The sequence below is a fragment of the Chiloscyllium punctatum genome, chromosome 1 (genome assembly GCF_047496795.1).
Source record: "Chiloscyllium punctatum isolate Juve2018m chromosome 1, sChiPun1.3, whole genome shotgun sequence".
Classification (NCBI taxonomy): Eukaryota; Metazoa; Chordata; class Chondrichthyes; order Orectolobiformes; family Hemiscylliidae; genus Chiloscyllium; species Chiloscyllium punctatum.
Window position 1 is genome coordinate 10,873,771 of NC_092739.1, and position 23,054 is coordinate 10,896,824.

A 23,054-nucleotide genomic window follows, 5' to 3' on the forward strand; every position below is an offset into this window, starting at 1 on the left:
CCTAAATGACAGCAGTCAACTGTCATGATAATGCTGTCGTTCGAATCTCTACAATGGTAGTGTGGACTGCAGATGTCCATAGAGCTGCATTTGGTTTAAAGCTGCTTGATTTTGTGTAATGTGTGTTCTGTGGGCTCTAGAAGGTTCCACACTTGCTACAATGAAGTAATTGAAACCTGATGGGGAAAAGCTGAAGGCTTCTTCTGTCATATTATTGAATTGTGAAGGAAAATTTGTTAGAAATCATCCTCAGGATACTGATTGTGCAATAGCTTTTCCCAAATTATTGATAGAGTGTTGTTGTATGTTGCTTTGCCTATATTCACTGGAATAGGACGCAGGAAACCAGAGCTGAACCTGTGCCTCCTTCTTCGTCATCTCCTCTCTCTCCAAGTCCCAGCTTTGAATTTGCTGTTCAAATGGGCTCAGATTATGTATTGCACTTGTAGGTGCACATAGCTATCTTCTGTCATACATTGGTTTCTCTTCCTACAAAAAAAAACAAGGAATTTGCCAGTCCCAATGTATGCAAAAGTAGTTTGTGGGGATTGGGACGGTGGATATTTTCAACATGTAGATGGTGGTAATGCACGGATTTGGCAATTGGTTGGTATACTGGCTAGAGTGGGAATCAGGGCAGCAACCCAGGAAGTGAAGGAGGCAGCTGGTTCTCAAAGTGGGATAGGTGGAATGCCTGTTTGGAGACTGCAGCAGTGTGTTCAATGTTTAAAAATAAAAATTCAAACATAAAACATCTCTCCAATTCTTACCTGATCACTCCCATCAATCTCAATATTACATTCATTCCACCAAATGCCCTGCATCCATCTCATGCCCCCATGCCCATCTACCCATCCACCATTGTCCCTCATACACCACATATCACTTCTGCCCATTAACTCACCTCGCATGGCCCCTCATGTAATTAGCCCCACGGCCATTTGAAGCCCCTGTGCCAATTCCAAGTCCCTAACCACTGCTCTTCATTTTAATGATAACTCAGAGTCATAGAATCTAGTGACCCCAATAGGCATAGCTGAGGAAGCTTGATAATAGAAAATAAATTTGTTTGTCTCTTGAGGGTGCCACTATTGAAAAAAACACTCATTGATATAAAAAAGCATGCAATGGAAACTTCAACAAATCCCTTATGAAAACAAAATCAATTAAATGCTGAATCCCTTATGTAAACAAACATACTTCTGAAGAAGGGTCACTGGACCTGAAACATTAACTTTAATTTCTCTCCACAGATGCTGCCAGACCTGCTGAGATTTTCCAGCAAAACTTTTTCTGTTCTTGTTGATGATGATGTAAACAAACATATTTCCATTTTATAAGCGGGTTGGAGCTGTCCATCAAAATGCAGACACGATAGTCAGCCCATTATAATGTTGCTACTTTGGGAAACAATGCATTCAGTACAAAGACTATAATGGTTTACCTCAACATGAATGCCAAAATACTGCACACCAGTTTTTTTCTTAACTGTGCACATTGATTTTGACAGTTCCTTAACAGATACCTCAGCTTTGAAAGTTCCAATCATCAGCAAAGTGATGAAAGAGGTAGTCGACAGAGTTATCAAGCAACACTTATGAAGGAATAACCAGCCTACTCACATTCAGTTCCTGACCAAAAGAGCTGAACTCCAGAGGTGAGGTGAAAGTGACTGAGCTTGATATCAAGCCAGTATCAAGGAGTATGAGCCAACCTGAAGTCAATGGAAATCTGATGGAAAGATTTTCACTGGTTGAAGTCATACCTGACACAAAGGCAGAAATGTGCGGTTCTTTGAGGTCAATCATCTCAGTCCAAGGACATCAACATAGAGGTTCCTCAGAGTTCCTTGGCTCAACTATGTTCGGTTGCTTCATCAATGACTTCCTTGCATCATAATATCAGAATACAATCATAAGCAAAAAAATCTTACTCTATTCAGAACCTTTTATGTTTCCTCAGGTACTGAAGCAGACCATATCCTTGTGCAACCAAATGCTCAGAACAACCAACTACCAAATCCATTCATTACCACCATCTGTGGTTTGAAAATCTTCACTTTTCCATTCAACAACATGGAAGCTCAGCTCATTAAAGTGGAAAGTAACATTTGTGTTACACAAGTGCCACACAATGACTGTCTCCAACTAGAAGGAATCAAATCATCTCCCTGTTATGTTCAATAGCCTTACCAATGTTGAACCTCCATAATCTGAATCCCCCATTATCAAATCCTGGGGGGTTACTATTGACCAGAAATGAACTGGACCAACCATGTAGATCCAGTTGCACAAAATCAGAACAGAGGCTACACATTACGTGGCAAGTAACGCATCTCCATTCTTCATATCTGTACAAGTTCTCTATAAAGAGGGAAAAAGTTAACATTTTGAGTACCATGACTCAATGTTAATCGTTTTTCTCTCCACAGATGAGTTTCCCCACCATTTTCTATTGTTATTTCAGATCTATCAAAATATATATTTAAATGAGGTTTGCAGCTGACACAAAACTTGGGAGAATGATAAATTATGAGAATGACAATGTAGAACTTCATAAGAATATTGAGAAGGCAGGTGAATTTCAATGTGGATAAGTGAGGTGATATGCTTTAGTATAAAGAACATAAAGGTTACTATTCTTAATGGTGTGCAGGAGCAGAGAAATCTGAGTGCATTTATATGTAAGTCATTAAAGGTGCCAGGGGCTGTATAGAGAGCTGTTAATACAGCATTAGTACTTTTGGCTTCCTAAACAGGGGCATAGATAAGAGCAGGGAAGTAGTGATGAACTTATAGATACTGATTAGACCTCAGCTAGAGAACAGTGTATAGTTCTAGGCATCACACTGCAGGAAGAATGTGAATCCATTGGAGAGAGTATGGAAGAGGGTTACAGTTGTGGTTCTAAGGATGAGACATTTCAGTTATGAGGACAGGTTGGAGAAATTGGAGCTGTTTTACTTGTAGGTAGATCAAGATGCAAACTGCACAGTTTTAAAGTGTTTTGAAAAGAAGTAAATGTGAGGTAGAAAAGAAACATTTTAACACAATTTGTAGTATTGATATACATTGCACTGCCTCTGTGGTGGAGGGAGTTTCAGTTAAGGCATTCAAGAGGTCATTGGATGGTTATCTCAAGAGAAAACAATGTGCAGAGTTAAGTGTAAAATGTAGGAAGTTGGCTAAGTTACCATTTTTAGAGATACACTGCAGTCATGATAGGCAGAATAGAATCTTCTCCCACTTTGTTGCAGTTCAGCTTTTCTCACACAACTACATGATTGTCAATTCATTACATTTACATGCACAAGGAGCCAAGTGTATGTTATGGTAGAACAGGCAAGAAGTCATAGCCAGCACCCTTTCCATTTGGGGTCAATTGTCCTGGTGCTATATTTAGAGGGCACCCAGGCAGATTTCCTCTGTAAGCTATTGAATCACTGAGGCTTGCAGAGTGGGCCTACATCAAAACATTCTAGCCCTTCCAACCTGCCTTGGCCAGCTTCATTACTTAACCATACAAACCGCCACCCTTGGCTCAACAGTACTACACTCCAGATTCCCTCCCTTGGTCATCCTCCATTTCAGATGTAAGTTTGACCAGTGATTATGGCATAGCATTGATGCCAATTCCCAAACAGAACAAAGTTGCAACTACTCAATCTAGACTCCATTATAATGTCTACCTCACCCGCTATGTGTCACTTCAAGACAATGATAAATCTGAAGGCCAGTTTTGCTTGGCTTGGGTAGAATTTAATTCGGAAGGAGAACTGGTAAGCTGCACGATTAATGAGTATGCACAACATGCAAACAGTCATCCTAACATTTGTCATAAGATCATAAAAAAAAGGAACGGGAGTAGGCTGTTCGGCTCCTCGAGCCTGCTCCACCAATGAATAGGATCATGGCTGATCCACGATGCTCGAGATGTCATTAGAATGCTTGGCCTGCCTTTAATGTTCATCAAATTTAATTGCAAACTTGCAACATATTGCTGGAATCTGAATTTTGGCCTCTCGCCCAATTAAGTTTTCCTCGCTGCCTTACTTCTTGCTTTCAGGAGTAGCACAAGATTCCGCTCATTTTTATTCAATTCCCACAGCTCTACCCAGAGATTATTCCATTTGGATTTTACCATTCAGCACGTTACTTAATCCATTTTATAATTAAATTACTCATGCACTTTTATAACTGAGTTGCTCAATTTGAATTTAAAAAATACTTCTCAAATACATTTATTTTAAACTACTGCTGCTAATAATTTCAAATTGGAAGCCAAACTTATCATCACTGAATCTAAAACTCAGTTTTATAATTAAGTTGTGCTCTCATTTTTATAATTAAATTATTAACTAAACATTATACTCCACAACACTCTTCACTACATTTAATGATTAAATTACATACTAAATTGAATTAACTTACTGAAATTCATAATTACCCACTATAAATATTTAATTTATCTGCTCCTTCAATAATTAGTTACCCTATCAGCATTTAATAAATTTAATTGCAAAATTTAAGAGTCTATATATACAGTACTGTGAATACATTTCATAATTCAACAAATTTCACACAACAGTTCATGAAAATTTTAACTGAATTTATTAACTTCTATCTTCAGCTTAGTTATTATGAACTCATGCAACTTCCATGTGAACAACACCATTGCAGCTCTGCCTACCAGCTAATGCCCTCTTGTTCTTTACAACAGGTCAATTCATTTGATAAAGACCAGGATGAAGCTAATTTATCAACATGGGATTGCTGATAAGATCTGGGAATTTCACGTTCAGTATGACTTTTGTTTGAAATACTCAAAACAATAACTCTGTTTCTATCTCCACTGATGCTGTGAGACCTGCTGAATCTCTCCAGGACTTTTTTTTTATTTGTTATTGCTTGCTGCTACACTCAAACTGGAAGGACTCTGCTTGTCCTTCTTGGTTGGATAACCTGCCTGTTAAACTTAATTGGATGGAATTTGTCTCCATTTCAATTAAGAGGGCATCTCCATCAAAATAGCAATTCGATGTTGTTTACTGCTCCCACTCGCAAATGTGGAGGTATGGGGCAGCTGGTGACAGATTTGGAAACTAGAATGAATCCTGACTTCTGTTCCTGTTCCCAGGCAAAATCAATTCGACTCACTCCTTTCTCCCTCTGTTATCCGCTCAGTACCACAATTTCCCAGCTGCTGTTAGTTCTGTTGAAGGGTCATTGGGTTCAAAATATTAATTCAGGTTTACTTTCCACAGATGCTGCTAGATCTTCTTAGTTTCTCCAGTACTTTCTGCGTTTATATTAGAGTAAAAAGGTTTGATTTTGATTTTTGGGTCAGTCTGGGGGCATATAAGCTCATGATTTGATGACCCAGGTTTTGTTTGAAGTAAGCTGTGAAAATTCATGAGAAGTCTTTATGCAGTTTACAATATTTCTGTTTCGGGAATGTTGGCCAGTTGAGACTCCTGGAGAGGCCTACAGGTAGGTATGGAAAGAGATAAAATAAGAGGCAGGTCCAGGCCAGGCCACAGCAGTCCATAGAATTTTTGTATGACCAAGAGGACTACTCTTGTTAGAATACATGCAGGCACAGTACTTGTATCATAGGTTTGGTCCATTTGGCCTTCAAAATTTCAAATGAAGTTTGAACCACATGGTTTGGTCCTTGATGAGAATGATGTCTACTGCTTTGTTTCAGGTCGACATTCAGCCCCTCTGCAAGTGATGTTTTTTAAAATGTGGCCAGTCTTTTTCTTTTAATCATTGTTAGCACAGCAACAAAATTACCATCCAATTATCATGAGGCAATCAAAGATAAAATTGACCTGATCAGATTGGTTTGGGGGAGGGGAAGTGAATGTTCACAAGCAAGAGGATATGGCAGAATTACAGGGCAGCTATTTAGATAACAATACTCAGAATGGGCAAACAAGGGACAGAGACTACAGCAAGAAATAGAGTCAAAAGTAGACATAATAGTAAAAAGGTAAATTAATGGCTTCTGTCATTCCATTTGAGAGGGGGGAACTTGGGTCAGAAACGATTGGGCTAAGCTTAAGCCAGGGTAATTTCAAAGGAATGAAGGCAGAGCTGGCAGTGGTGAACAGGGGAAAGAGTTGAACAGCAAAAACAGTTGAACAATGATAGACTTTTTAAAAAATAGTTTATGGCTCATAGTAAGAACATATTCCAGTGAGGAAGAAACATTCTAGAAAGGGAATAAACCAACCATTTTTTCCCAGGGAAGTTGAGGATAGTATCAGATTGAAAGAAAAAAACATACACTGTGGAAAAGGTTAGTGGTAAGCCAGAGATTTGGGCAAGTTTTAAAAACCAACAGACAACCAAAAAAAAAGAGGGAGAAAATAAACTTTGAGGATAAACTTGCAAGTAATCAAGATTGATATATAAAAGGAAGGGGGAAGCCAAAGTAAACATAAGCCCTTAGAAACTTAGATTGTGGAAACAATAATGAGGAGTTCAATAAATACTTTGCATCAGTCTTCACAGTGGAAGTTATTAACAGCATCCAAAATTGCTAAGTATTCAAGGGGAGAAAAGGAGAGAAAATTGGGTGGCACAGTGGTTAGCACTGTTGCCGCACAGCGCCAGAGACCCGGGTTCAATTCCCGCCTCAGGCGACTGACTGTGTGGAGTTTGCACATTCTCCCCATGTCTGCGTGGGTTTCCTCCGGGTGCTCCAGTTTCCTCCCACAGTCCAAAAATGTGCAGGTTAGGTGAATCGGCCATGCTAAATTGCCCGTAGTGTTAGGTAAGGGGTAAATGTAGGGGAATGGTTCTGGGTGGGTTGCGCTTCAGCCGGTCGGTGTGGACCTGTTGGGCCGAAGGGCCTGTTTCCACACATAAGTAATCTAATCTAATCTGAAACAAGTACACAACTATCACTGAGGAAAAGTGCTAGGGAAACTAATGGGGCTCAGGACTAACTAAGTTTACTGGACCTGATGAAATGCATCTTAGCATAAATAACTGCAGACATAGTGGATGCGCTAATAGCAACATTCCAAGAATCATTACATTCTGAAGATAATCCAAGAGAATAATAGTTATTACCAATGTACCAACTTTATTTAAAAAGGGAAGCAGAAAAAATACTAACTATAAATCAATTAGCTTTACAAGAATTCTTTGAGAAGGTAACAAGCAAGATAGATAAAAGGAAGCAGTGGATATAATTTATTTGGATTTTCAGAAGGTGTTTCATAAGATACTACACTATTTAATAAGAACATAGCCCAAAGTGTTGGAGGTAGCATATTGGCTTGGGGTAGGTTAGCTGACTAATAGAAGGCAGAGAATTGGGATAAGGAGGGCATTTTCTGGATGGCAACCTGTAATTAGTGGTGTTCCACAGGGATCAGTGCTGGGACCACAATTATTTACAATGCATATTGATGACTTGAATGAGGAAAGTGTATGTGGTATAGCCAAGTTTGCAGATGACATGAGGGAATCAAGGGTTACAGGGAAAAGGCTAAAAGTGGAGTTGAGGACTATCAGATCTCATTGAATGGTGGAGCAGACTGTATGTGCTGAATAGCTTACTTCTCTGTCATCTTATTATTCAACACATTGGCTGCTGATGATTCATCACTGTGATGATTCAAGGATTACTCATGTCTGGGTGGAATCTGCAGCCAAGGAGCTTGTCACTTGTAATATTTACAAATTCCTTCATGTTTGAAGAGGCAGCCTCAAGTGGGCAAACATTAATCAAGGCAGATAAAGAAACTACATTTAATGATATCTATTTACACAGGTGCAGGATTATTTATAATTAAATGTCAGATGTTTTACCTACGAGCCCTCAGTAAGTTTGGTCTTCCTTTCATTCCCACTACATCTAAGTGTAGTCCTGGGTTCCACAGCTGAGGTAGAGGGAGCTGTTCTATAGATACCCTGTTCACTTGGGAGAATTAGCTGATTGTCACTGGAGGGAAACAGGTCTGGAGGGTGCAGGCCCACTTAGAGTGACCTGTCCACATGTAGGCTCCTTGGATTGGACTTTTGCAGACTTTGGCACTAAAGGCAGGGAGAGAGCAAGGACTTGGTGAGTGTCCTGAGAGGAAACTTCTGGGATCTCATGTCATTCCTCCTCTGTTTGGGGTGCTTATTGACACCACATCGTCTACATGAGTGGAAGGAGTACCTTGAGTGAGGTTGAGGTCACCTGGCCCCCCACTGAGTCCCAATGATTATAGCTATAGATTACAGGTTTGTGCACATATCCAGCAGTGTGCCAGACTTGGCAGGAGCCAACATGTCTATGAAGGCAGCTAGATGTATGCATGCTACAGTTGATACAGAACTGATCATATTGGTGGATTCCTGAAGGCCTTTCTTTTATTTTGTTGAAAAAATACTTCACAAAAGATACCCGTTAGACACTATTTCAACATAATGTGAATTTCAAAATTGTGGCACAAGGGTGTCACCTTTGTGATGCATTTCTTAAACACAAAAGAGAGTCCTTCAGGAACAGTGAGATGATCCAGCACCACTCAGAATGGAAGTGGTTGTAGATCCTTGTGGCAATAATGGAAAGTTGCGTATGCTGAGGTAATTTATGATAGGTGGGTAAATGTTGAAGGACATTAACTTGTTTTTAGTTCAGCATAATGAAGGATTAATTCTAGTTTAGAAAACTCCAATTGAAAGATTTTAGGGCAGAGGAAACCTGACTGAGGTTGGAATTTAGTTTTTACTTCTTATTGGGGTTTTGGACAGTTCACCTAAATACAATCATCTCAGCAAAATGGTAATTTAGGAAACTTCCAAACCAGGAAGCTTTGTTTAGAAATATGCAGGTTATTAGAACCGTGAAAATTTAGGTTCTCTGGTTTATGGAACAGTTCATGTTGGCAGTTTTGGAAGATTCATTGATTTGTTTCCACAGTCCATGACAAAGGAACTATCAGGAGTCAGTTCTTGAGAACTTTAAGGAGTTGAAGTGGAGTGTAATTTCTTTGGTTTGAATCTTTGTAATTGGGTGATTTGGGAAATAGGTTAAACTTTTGTTTTAGAATCATGAAATTATTATAGCACAGAACCAGGCTATTTAACCTGTCATGTCTGTGCTGGCTCTCTGAATGAACAACACAATTAGAGCATTCCTCCATACTCTGTATCTAGTCTCACCTTACTATCATGCAGTTTCTGTTCTCTCACACCCTGGATCGAAACTGGATTGCGACAATTCCGACATGAAATTTAGAGTGATTACCATGCAACTCCAGCTCACCAGTTGCTCCTCTGGACCTCCATCTTGGACATCAGACACCAAGGTCTTAGGGCAGCTCCATGAAGTGACTGCCTGCATCCCTATCCTCAGATCTTAGTAGTCAATACCTTCCAGCTTCACTGCATCATTGTACATCTCTGATTCAAATATAATACATTTCTGCACTTCAGCATGTCACTTCTGGTGCGTACAAGGACCTTCCATTGGAATACTGCTTCTAGCATTCTTGCATGCAGGGACAAGCAGCTATCTCATAGTTTGGACACAGCTGCATCTCAGTGCTACTCACTCCCTCTTTGAGTACTCTGTTACTTCATGCCTACTTTGATGTTCATCGTATCCTCGCAATGTTTTACTTTTTGTGGTTTGTTCCCTCAGCCTGAGCTTGAAGGCTCACTGTGTTTCAATATTGCCTTACTGCTTAGCAGAGACGCAGAGTTAGGCAGTTTGGTTGACAATCATCAGTTAAAGGGATGGACATGTTGCTGTATGGCACTGTGCTACATAAAATCTTACACTTACTCCATGTCCTTGCACTTATGTAGCATATACACTATATATGCACCAACTAAATGGCAGTGTTTCAAAATTTACGGTGAGTAGGCCTTAGTCAAGTCAAAAAGGGCTGTCATCAGGAATCCTGAGGGGATTCCTGTACAATAAGACAAGGGCATCATTTGATCTCAGTCCAGGAACTCGGACACAATCAGTTGACCACTTGGGATTGTCAACGCCAGAGGATCTGTACCACAATAGCCTGGGGGGGGTGAGCAATTCCTGCAGGTTCAGTTCAACAAGTCAGGGAATCTGTTTAAGTCAGAAACAAAAACAGAAATTGCTGGAAAAACTCAGCAGGTCTGGCAACATCTGTGGAGAGAAATCAGATTTAATGTTTTGGGTTGATTGACCTTTCCTCAGAATCCATAAGTCAGTTGGGAACAGAAATCATTTATATGGTACAGTTGGGGAATCGCGCACAAGATCAAACAGGGGTCTGGTCAATCAGTCACAACTGTCTGTCAAAGTCAGTCGAAGGTGGGCCACTGTTAATCCTGGGGTCAGCTCAATGGGAGACTGATGCAGGCTGTGAAGTTGGGAAATTCAGTTCTGGGTGATTGGTAGTAGTCAATTGTTTGCTGATGCTGAATGTCAGGGATATGTCTGAAAGGCAATTTGGGGTCTGCCAATGGCCAGTCCATAGGCTATCACAAGTGTATAGTCAGTCAGGGAGATGTAAGACTGGTTAAGGTCTGTTATGTCTAGGGACTGCTTGTCAAAGTCAATCTGAGATTGGAGGCAAATGTAGTTCTGGGGTCCAAGTATTGGTCGTTGATCAGGCTGTAAAGGGGACTTGTTTGGGAAGTAGGAAGAATCACTGCTGAAAGGGCTGGGAAAATCTAGGTTGGGAGACAAAACCACGTATTGAGGTAGGGATACAAATGATGAGGCAAGAAACCCAACAGACATATGAGGCATATGTGAAACAGCATTGGACGGCATGGTAGGCTACTTAGGGGAGCACAGTGCCAACACTGTGGCCTCCACCTGAGGAAAATAGAGGACTAGAGTGGTTATTGTCAAGATGTAATATCAAGGGTTGGAGGCAGGATGGATAGTTGGATGCAAAGTTCAATGTCGGGGGTCTGTACATGAGGGGATTGGTGGCAATGGACAGACAGAGTAATACATATCTTACCTCTAATTGTCAGTCTTACAGATTCTTTGTAAGGACACTGGTTATTGTCCAACTGCCAGAACAGACTAATTCTATCATTTTGCCAACTCTGTCTGGCAGAATTACTGGAGGTTTTTAAGGAGTTATCAGCCTGCCTATCTGTTCATTTGTCCCTTCCAATAATCTCAGTCTGCTAATACCTAACCCTAAGCATAATCTCAGCTAATGTTTAAATTAAATGACTCTATTGTTCTCTGGTAGACAGTTTATATATGTCTACCATATCTTGTTTGAGATGTAGTACTGTATCAAACTTAATCATGTGTTCTCTCTGAATCAATGCCAATGTGTTCTCTGAACTGTTATAAAATCAAAGCTCCTCTATCTGCCTTTGCATTATTCCAAGTAAGGCGAGTCTGCTGAACATCTGCCACACCTGCACAAAATGAAGGAACTTAATGAGTAACACTGCATGTGATTCATTGCTATCCTGCTGAACCTTTAATGTGCTCTAAGTTATAACAACGGGTCCCCAGCCTGTGAACAACTGGCCTTTAGACTTAGATTGGTGAAAAACCTGTCCCTGTGGAATTTGAGAGTACTTCCAGAGTGTTCTGCATTGTCAAAGAATGGGTTTGCCTCCTTCTTGAGACTTGCTTATCTTCCTCCTGTGTGAGGTGACTATAACTTCATGTTTGTTTATCTAATCATTGATCATGATCCTAATATTCAAGTTATTTTACATTCCATATTGGCCATTCTAGTCATTCTTGATTTAGTCACAGATATAGGGCAGAATTTCAAATGCCAGGGGTAGGAGTGCGGAGCTGGTCTTGGATGTGATTGGGAGGCATTAATCCCTGAAAACTGTCAATGAATTGGAAATGTCACATGACACCATGCACTTCTGGATTTTACTGGAGTATGGTCACATGTGTATGTGAAACCCCACGAGACTTGTCAAGTCAGTCATTCAAATTTGCACACATAGAACATTGAACATTACAGTGCAGTACAGGCCCTTTGGCCCTCGATATTGCACCTGTGGAACTAATCAGAAGCCTATCTATGTTACATTATTCTATTTTCATCCATGTGTTAATCCAATGATCACTTAAATGCCCTTAAAATGAGCAAGTCTACTACTGTTGTAGGCAGTCGGTTCCACTCCCTACTATCCTGAGTAAAGAAACTACCTCTGACATCTGCCCTATATCTATCATACCCCAATTTAAAGTTATGTTCCCTCATGTTAGCCAGCACTATCCAAGGAAAAAGGCTCTCACTGTCCACCCTATCTAACCCTCTGATTATCTTATACGTCTCAATTAAGTCACCTCTCAACCTTTTTCTCTCTAACGAAAACAGCCTCAAGTCTCTCAGCCTTTCCGCATAAGACCTTCCCTCCATACCAGACAACATCCTAGTAAATCTCCTCTGAATCCTTTCCAAAGCTTCCACATCCTTCCTATAATGCAGTGACCAGAACTATACGTAATACACCAAGTGGGGCCGCACCAGGGTTTCGTACAGCTGCAGCATGACCTTGTGGCTCTGAAACTCAATCCCTCTACCAATAAAAGCTAACACACCATATGCCTTCTTAATAACCCTATCAACCTGGATGACAACTTTCCGAGAACTATGCACATGGACACTGATATCTCTCTGCTCATCTGCGCTACCAAGAATCTTACTATTAGCCAAGTATTCAGTATTTCTGTTATTCCTTCCAAAGTGAATCATCTCACATTTTTCCATATTAAAATCCATTTGCCACCTTTCAGCCAGCTCTGCAGCTTATCTAGGCCCATCTCTAATCTGCAAAATCCTTCCACACTATTCACAACTGCATTGACATTAGTGACACTGCAAATTTACTAACCCACTGTTTTACACCCTCATCTAGGTAATTTATAAAAATGACAAACAGCAGTGACTCCCAAAACACTTGTGGTACACCACTCTAACCGAACTCCAGGATGAATATCTCCCATCAACCAACACCCTCCGTCTTCCAGCTAGTCAATTTCTGATCCAAACGCTAAATCACCCTCAATCCCAAGCCTCCGTATTTTGTGCAATAACCTACTGTGGGGAACCCTATCAAATGAGTTACTGGAATCCATATACACCACATAAACAGCTTTACCCTCATCTATCTGTTTGGTCACCTTCTCAAAGAACTCAAGAAGATTTGTGAGGTACAGCCTACCCTTCACAAAACCATGTTGATGATCCTTCATCAACTTATTCCTTTCCAGATGATTAACCTTTTCTAACATTTAACCCACAACCAAAGTAAGGCTCACTGGTCGATAATTACTAGGGTTGTCTCTACTCCCCTTCTTGAACAAGGGGACATTTGCTATCCTCCAACCTTCTGGCACTATTCCTGTAGACAATGATGATATAAAGATCAATGCCAAATGCTCTGCAATTTCCTCCCTGGCTTCCCAGAGAATCCTAGGATAAATCCCATGCAGGCCAGGGGATGTATCGATATCCACACTTCCGGAATTGCTAACACCTCCTGCTTGTGAGCCTCAATCCCATCTAGTCTAGTAGCCTGTATCACAGTATTCTTTTCAACATCATTGTCTTTTTCCAGTGTGAATACTGATGAAAAACATTCATTTAGCACTTCCTCTATCTCCTTAAACTCCACACACAACTTCCCACTACTATCCTTGATTGGCTCTAATCTTGCTTTAGTCATTTATTCCTGATAGACCTATAGAAAGCTTTAGGGTTTTCCTTGACCCTATCTGCCAACGACTTCTCAAGCCCCCTCCTGGCTCTTCTTAGCTCTCTCTTTAGATCTTTCCTGACTAACTTGTAACTCTCAAGCACCCTAACTCAGCCTTCACGTCTCAACCTAACATAAGCTTCTTCTTCCTCTTGATAAGAGATTCAACTTCTTTAGTAAACCAGGTCTCCCTCGCATGATGACTTTCTTCCTGCCCGACAGGCACGTACTTAAAAAGGACATGCAGTAGCTGTTCCTTGAATAAATTCCACATTTCAATTGTGCCCATCCTCTTCAGTTTCCTTCCCCATCCTATGCATCCTAAATCTTGCCTAATCACATCATAATTGCCTCTCCCCAAGCAATAACTCTTGCCCTGTGATATATACCTATCCCTTTCCATTGCTAAAGTAAACATAACTGAATTGTGGTCACTATCACCAATGTACTCACTACCTCCAAATCTAACACCTGGCCAGGTTCATTACCCAGTACCAAATCCAATGTGGCCTCACCCCTTGTTGGCTTGTCTACATACTGTGTCAAGAAACCAACATGCACACATTGCACAAAAACTTACCCATCTAAAGTACTCGAACTATAGTATTTCCAGTCAATACAAGCAACAAATTATGACTTAACTCACTAGTCAGGCTTTAGTGGTCAACACGTTGCCCAGACCTTCCTGTCTCTAGATTGCTCCTTTGGAAGTCCCAACACAATGAGTATGTAGACGTGCCCAATTAGCTTGCAGTGTTTGTCAGAGCAATAATAATTTATTCATAGCTCCACAAGGCTCAGAAATCATATAATGCCAGTAGCTGGCAGTGACTCTTGACATAAGTCCAAGGTTAGAAAGTTCAAGTGTTGACAGCTCATCTCTGTGGGATCTCACAATTGGCAGTCAGATATGCTTAACTCCGATAAAGGATGTGCTGTTTGTGAGGGCAGCTGACTTTGTCATCTTCCACTCTGCGTCAAGTACAGAACACAGGATTCCATCGGGGAAGCTCTGATCAACTGCACATGTTGCCATCAAAGCACCATCATTTCAGGCTGCAGCATCAACAGAAAGGGTTTCCACTTCAGAAATGTTTAGTTCATCTGCACCCATTATAGCTGCCTCTTCAGGTTTGTTCAACATTGCCTTTTAGATGTCATGTTTCACTCAGTCTGTCTCTGTCCCCATGTCTGATTAGGAAGCTACTATTATCAGATGATATCATATGCATTGGGCTTCTATGGACCTTTGAAATATTTCTTTAGAGCCCTTGGTCTCCATCACCAATCTCCACCTAGCTTCAAGAAAGGCAGGTTAGTGGATTGCAAAGATTTCTGCTCACTATTTAGTATAGCACTTCAATCAAGGACTTCCCAATGCTAATCTGCTTTGATGAAATGCTACCATAGCATGGCACCTAAAGATTTTTATGCCTTATTTAAATCAGCTTTCGAATGCCTCCTTAACTATTCTAATTATTTGCCCTTTGTCGTGGCAAGAGAAGCCATACTCACAGAGAATCCATGATTGTGAAAATGGCTTGGGGTGGCTCCATGTCAGGTAAGCCAACACACTGTAATGCAATGGAAATTTACTGGCCATTAACTTGCTTCTGTCACCTGCTCAAAATGCAGCCCAAAGTGTCGGCTTGGCAACTGACAGTAGAATGTCTAATATTCAGGATATGTGTTCAAATCCTGACATGACAAATGGTGAAATTTGACATCAATAAAACTCCAGGGAAAAAAATACTAGCATAATGACAACTTTATTATTGTTGTAAGAACCCCACCTGACTCACTAATGTTCTTTAGTGAAGGAAATCTGTCATTTTTGTCTAGTCTGGCCTTCACATCGACTCCAGAACCGTAGCAATGTGGTTGACTTTAGGGATGGGCAATAAATGCTGGCTAAGCATTTTTAAAAAAATAAACTATCAAATTGTCCGGTTTTGGCTAGTTCAGGCAGGGTTAAATCTGGCATTTATACGTTTAGGATGAGAGCCTCAAATATCTCAGAAGATTCAAAATAATTTACAGAATTAGAGCAGGAAATGCTTGTAATCTCTTTGATGCAATAGACCTAGCGAAATGTAAATGCAGCATTAGTTTTTAAGTTGACTTTCCCATAAATTTTTATCAGACATTATTACAGCAAATACAAAAGAGTTCTGTTTTGCTTTGGTCTGACAGCTGTTCTAGCAAAATACATCATATTTCATAAAACTCCCTATAGTCTGAACCTATTTCTTTACATTTGTTGCCTTCTTTTTACAGTTTCCCCATTGAAGGCTGGAGAGGTTATATAACATTATTTTCAAACATGCAGACTCCATGATTTATTCAGCTATAAACTGGTAATTCACTGCTTTTGAATGAGGTTGACAGTTATTAATTTTGAATGAGCTTTGACAATAAGTCAGGAGATAGAAAGAAAAAAATTGGAGAACAGTCCTCAGAGTGTGCAGTTGATCGAACACTTCGATCGAACAAAGTAAATCACCGCAGCTTGTAACAAGACTGGCAAGAGAAAAATCTATGTGCAGAACCGTTAGTGGAAATTGAGGTTAGTATTTAGATTCACAACATTTTATTATTTTCCCCATTAACATGGATCAGATAATTTCTATATATCATAGAAGGGCAGTTCCCGGATTGTGGACTGGTTCCGTTCTGGAGTCGCCTCGCGAGTGGATTTGTGCGCAAGTAGGAATATACTTCAGGACAACATAAAGCAGCCGTTCATAAGTACAGGAAATGGTCGGATGTTGAGTTTTTAAAATTACAACAATGTATGGGATTGCATTTGCAAAATCACGGACCTCTATATGTTAAATTAATATTATATAATTACTTATTCATTTAATAATGGATTATCGCTAGATTAAGATCAGATATGGCATTACGTTTACTAAAGATATAAAAGGAAAATAATTTTAGCGGGTTAAAAGGACTAACAGATCACAGTTTTCAGTTCATTGCCCTGGAAAACTAAATATCTTATCTGCGAAGATATTTACAAAAGTAATGGAAGCTAGAATTCACCTGAGAGCATGATCCTAAGATAGAAGGTCCAAAAAGATGAATTATCTAGGAATATGCCATCGACCGCTTTCCTTTGGTTGTGAGAAATATCAATTTGTATGGCAAAAAAAGAGGCTTCCAAAGTCAAAAGCAAATCTCAAAGGCATTTAGTGACAAATGACCCTCCACACTGAAGATTTTAGAATATCCACCAGATATTTTTAGGTTCCTTCTAATCTCTTTGGGTTCTATGCATGATGGCCGTTCAAGAATACATATTCTAAATGGAGATTTTAATTCTATACTGTATCCTGGGAACTGTGGGTTGTTTATGTTCTAGGTCGGAATTCCTTTAAATGCAACCGAAAGCTCATGGTTTTCTGGGGCAGGTACCATACTCTTTTCAAATCAATGAATGTAACAGTTCAGGCTCTGCTACAGAGTTTTATGAAATCATATTTATGATTAAGTGCAACTTTAATAAGCAGACTCGCTCGTTCCATGATCGGAAACTTAATCCTGATTTGTGCTGTCAGCAAAAGTAACGACACTTCATAAATATTTTCCAAAAATATTTTGCCTGAGAGATTGCAACGGTTGCCCATTATGAACATCTGTGATGTTGTTAGCCCTTACATAGTTCAATTATTAAGGCTTATACAAGACAAACATTTGACCCATAAGATTCTTAAACATTATGAATGGTCATTAATTTATAGTGTATTTGCTCTAAATTTTCCAATATTTGGATATGTTAGTAATATTCTTCAATGTATTTACTCCACACACATTTAAGGTTTGTCAGTTTGCTCAAAACTATCAATATATTTTTAAAATGCATTGAACTCATTAGGATTTTCCAAAATGGTGTGAAGAAAAGCAACTGTAAGTTGACTTGCCTCAACTTGATTTTTTTAAAGTTGGTCTAAATGCTAAACTAACCAGAAGTCAAAACTGTCTTGAGAGAGCTGGGTAGCTTAAAATGGATTTAGAAAAGCGTGCATATGTTGTTTTAGTGAAGTCATCATGCAAGTTATTGTAATTTGCAGAAAATACAAACTACTCACAAGTCTTTTCTTTCCAGACTAAAGAGTCACAATCTTTTTTTCATACTTCAATATCCTTTAGACAGTGTGGAGATCAGGGCCTGATATTTTGTTGGACTGGGAAATCCTGACCTGCATATGTTTTGCCTTTCTAAATGCACATCTGACCCAACTGTGACTTTGCCTGGGACTTTTGTCTTATTACATTCCTGGTGAAGGGCTTTTGCCCGAAACGTCGATTCTCCTGCTCCTCGGATGCTGCCTGACCTGCTGTGCTTTTCCAGCACCACTCTGATCTATTACACAAGTCAGGTTTGCAAGCCGATAGAGTACAAGAAGAGTGTGGGTGTGGAGATAGGTTAGTTGCTTCAGTTATTCAACACAGTAGCCCAGTTTTCAAAATCACTTCAAGACTTACCTAAACTTTATCACTTTCTCCATCACAACCACACAAACCCCCTGATCTCCCATATCACATCCACTCTTTGTTCACCCCATGACATCCATTGCCCCTCAGATTACTCATTTTACTTTATGCACTCATCCATGTCACCTCTGTGCCTCCATTAATGCTTCACAGTCACTCATCATTTACGTTGGGGGAAAATAAAATTACTTCAGTGTAAAACTACAACTTCTTAAGAGTTCTTGATTCCCAGTGAAGGGCTTGTGCCCTAAACATCTATTCTCCTGCTCCTCGGATGCTGCCTGACCTGCTGTGCTTTTCCAGCACCACATTCTTGACTCTGATCTCCAGCATCTGCAGTCCTCACTTTCTCCTAGCTTAAGAGTGTAAATTATTCCTGGATCAGTAGACCACCTGCTTATCTGAAGCCATTATTATCATTTGAAATGCAGCAAAACATTTATAATGGCTGTAACTGTCCTAATAAAAATACCCAATAACATTATCTCAATCTGACTGAAAACATATGATTCTTCTTCAGTCTCTTCTGAAGAACCATATCGGATTTGAAGCATTAACTCAGATTCACTCTTCACAAATACTGCCACACCTGTGGACTTTCTCCAGTATTTTCTGTTTGTTTCACATCACAAAATATGATGTGAAGGTTGAGTGAGGGCTTTAAAAAAGTTACAATGTGTATCCTCCCTTATTCAATGGATAAATCATAGTAATACATGCCAACATTTGAACATTGGTGGTCAATGTAAGGGTCAATTTACTTTGAACATCATTGGTATTAAATCTCCACATCAAAGTACATCTAAATTAGAATACAGCATCCAAAAGTGATAGTTAAAGGTATGAAAAAACTTTCAACCTATCTTTCAAATGTTTTTGGATACTCCTATAGGCTTCCCCCTCCGTGGTCATAAACTTTCTAAGGAGAACTTCATTTTCAAATACTTTCCAAAACCCACTCTATTGCAAAGAAAATTGTGTGTGGGAAGAAATATAATTTTTCAGTAGTTGTCATAGTGGGAATCTTGACCTCAGAAGTATGTCTGTCTACACTGTATCCAAGCCTTTCTGACTCCTGAAAAGCTCATATTAAAATGGTGCTGTGTTTGGAAAAGCGAGGAAAATTATTGTTTCAGCAAAAGAAAAACAAATGTCAATGTTTTGTAACTCTATTCAGCCCTCAATTTCGAGATAGAGGTCTGGTCTCAGTTCTACACATACTATCCCAAGTGTAGTATTGTCTTGATTTTTAAATACTCAACTGCTGGAGACTGATTATAGATTTTATGATTGTTTTATTCCACACAGAGAGAGAGATCTGCCTCAATTATTAGAACAAAGCAAACCTCTGGAGCATACAAAACAATTAATTATACTATTAGCATTCTCTTCTTCACATTCCACAGTACACAGAACATTACAGCGCAGTGCAGGCCCTTTGGCCTCGATGTTGCGCCAACCTGTGAAATCAATTCGAATCCCATCCAACCTACATTATTCCATTTTCATCCATAGGTCTATCCAATGACCATTTAAATGCCCTTAAAGTTGGTGAGTCTACTACTGTTGCAGGCAGGCTGTTCCACACCCCTACTACCCTGAGTAAAGAAACTACCTCTGACATCTGTCCTATATCTCCCCCAATTTAAAGCTATGTCCCCTTGTGCTAGCCATCACCATCTGAGGAAAAAGGCTCTCACTGTCCACCCTACCTAATCCTCAGATCATCTTGTATGTCTCTATTAATTCACTTCTCAACTTTCTTCTCTCTAAGGAAAACAGCCTCAGGTCCCTCAGGCTTTCCTTACAAGACCTTCCCTACATACCAGGCAACATTCTAGTAAATCTCCTCTGAACTCTTTCCAAAGCTTCCACATACTTCCTGCAATGCGGTGACCAGAACTGCACATAATACTCCAAGTGCGGCCGCACCAGAGTTTTGTACAGCTGCAGCATAACCTCATGGCTCTGAAACCCAGTCCCTCTACCAATAAAAGCTAATACACTGTATGCCTTCTTAACAGCCCTACCAATCTGGGTGGCAACTTTCAGGGATCTGTGTGCATGGACACAGAGATCTCTCTGCTCATCTACACTATCAAGAATCTTACCATTAGCCCAGTACTCTGTATTTCTGTTACTCCTTCCAAAGGGAATCACCTCACACTTTTCCAAATTAAACTCCATTTGCCTCCTCTCAGCCCAGCTCTGCAGCTTATCTGGGTCCAACTCTAACCTGCAATATCGTTCCGCACTATCCACAACACTATCCACCGACCTTATTGTCATCCGCAAATTTACTAACCCATCAGCAGTGACAAACAGCAGTGGCCCCAAAACAGATCCTTGCAGTACACTGCTAGTTAACTGAACTCCAGGATGAACATTTTCCATCAACTACTACCCTCTGTCTTCTTTCAGCTGGCTAATTTCTGATCCAAACCGCTAAATCATCCTCAATCCCATGCCTCCATATTTTGTGCAATAGCCTACTGTGGGGGACCTTATCAAATGCCTTACTGAAATCCATATACACCACATCAACTGCTTTACCCTCATCCACCCGTTTGGTCACCTTCTCAAAGAACTTAATAAGGTTTGTGAGGCATGACCTACCCTTCATAAAACTATGTTGACTATCCCTAATCAATTTATTCCTTTCTAGATTATTATATATCCTAGCTCTTATAACCTTTTCCAACACTTTACACAACCAAAGTAAGGCTCACTGGTCTATAATTACCAGGGTTGTCTCTACTCCCCTTCTTGAACAAGGAGACAACATTTGCTATCCTCCAGTCTTCTGGCACTATTCCTGTAGACAACAATGACATAAAGAGCAAAGCCAAAGGCTCTGCAATATCCTCCTTGGCTTCCCAGAGAATTGGAGGATAAATCCCATCCAGCCCACGGGACTTATCTATTTTCACACTTTCTAGAATTACTAACACGTCCTCCTTGTGCACCTCGATCTCATCTATTCTAGCAGTCTGCATCTCAATATTCTCTTCGACAACCTTGTCTTTTTCTAGTGTGAATACTGACAAAAAAAATTCATTTAACGCTTCCCCATCTCCCCTACTCCACGCACAACTTCCCACTACTATCCTTAATTGGCCCCAATCTTACTCTAGTCATTCTTTTAGTCCTGATATACCTAGAGAAAGCCTTAGGGTTTTCCTCGATTCTATCTGACAACAACTTCTCATGTCCTCTCCTGGTTCTTCTTAGCTCTCTCTTTAGGTCTTTCCTGGGTAACTTGTAAATCTTCTGCCATAAACAATAAATAAAGAAATGCCCATTCTGAGTCATAGATTTGTGTTAAAGTCTTCTTCATCCAACCAGTAAGTACACAATCTCACCAAAGGTATTGCTGTCTCTTTTATCAGCGTCTGCTTCCAAAGCCTTCTTTGAATGTTTTCATTAACATTATCTCCTGTTTACAGAGGTGTTTACATAGATCCTACTTATACTAGTCACTAAGGTACTTCAAGTGTGGAGATGTCATTTCACCCTTGCAGTCTAAAGTCTAAATATCTCGGTGTTTAATCAAGGTTCCTGTAAATTTAACATTATCACCCTACTTTGGTGTTCTAACACCTGGATTTGAATTCCAGTGCTTTGTTTCCACTCTCAACCATCTTTATTGACATGCTCCATTCCACATCATTTTGCTCCTTTATCTAACCTAGTTTCTTACCTTCCAGGAAATAAGCATCCTCAAACAAAATATACCATCTGCTATTTCATAATATTACATTTAATTTGCCATTCATGCAAGTCTATTTATTTTTGCATTTCTGCATTTCTTCCAATTATTAGATATACACATCATTTGCAAACAACTCCAGTTCTTGAATCCATATTTTTTGTGGATGTGTAAATAACAATGTTTTTGGTATAGATCTCAGCAGCTCAGGACTTCTTACTTGCAGCTTGCTGAAGAAACTTCCCCAATCTGCTCCTGTTCACTCTCTCAGAACCTGTTACTTTTGTGCAACTAATACTTTATTCAGTTGAATTTTTGTTTATGGATACTAGCGTCCTTGGTTTTGCTATTTTCTCCTGGGTTCCTATTGTATATCTTTGGGTAAAATCCATCTGGACTTGAGAGGTCTTGTTATCCTTAATTTTGGCTAACATGTATTTTCCGGCTGCATACCACCTATGCCATCTCACCCAGCAGTGTTCCATTATTCATTTCTATCTTAGCAGTTGTAATATCTTTCTTGACTTCTCCTGATGTAGTTTCCCTTTTGTCCATCTCTTCAGATACTGTGGGCAAAATATTCAGATAGTGGCATCTTTGTTAGCAACCAGATCAGGGGTATGTGGCACTCATAGGCAGGAAGACTGGCAACATGCAATCATGCAGTTGCCAACCAACTAGTTATTCATTGTTAAGGAGCATGGTGACTCATGCAGTGGGCACAGGCAGCAAGTAGACAGTCCCACTGTTGCCTCATGAGGTCAAACGTTTCATATTTATACAGCATCCAGTCAGGTATTCATTCTCTGTAAGCACATAGCATCATTCTTACTGCACATTGTTTTTAAGAACTTCAACTACTGCCATGCCCTCTTCACCTATTGAAACCTGGACCTGTTATTACCCTTTCTTAAACTGCCACCTAGATCCCTGGAGTTTTTCAAACCGCATACCAAAGTGAAGATTGTCTGAGTGCAGACAGAGTGCTGCACAGCTCAGTGATGCTTCCTTTCAGCTTCTTCTCAAGTTCTTGAAGTGGTGGTTCGATCTGTTTTCCAGAGAAAGCACCAGAGAACCTCTCTCGCTTGCCTAAGATAACCTGATACCGTGGAGTTCAGTGGCTGTAGGTTCCATGCCAGAACTTGGGTCAAGTG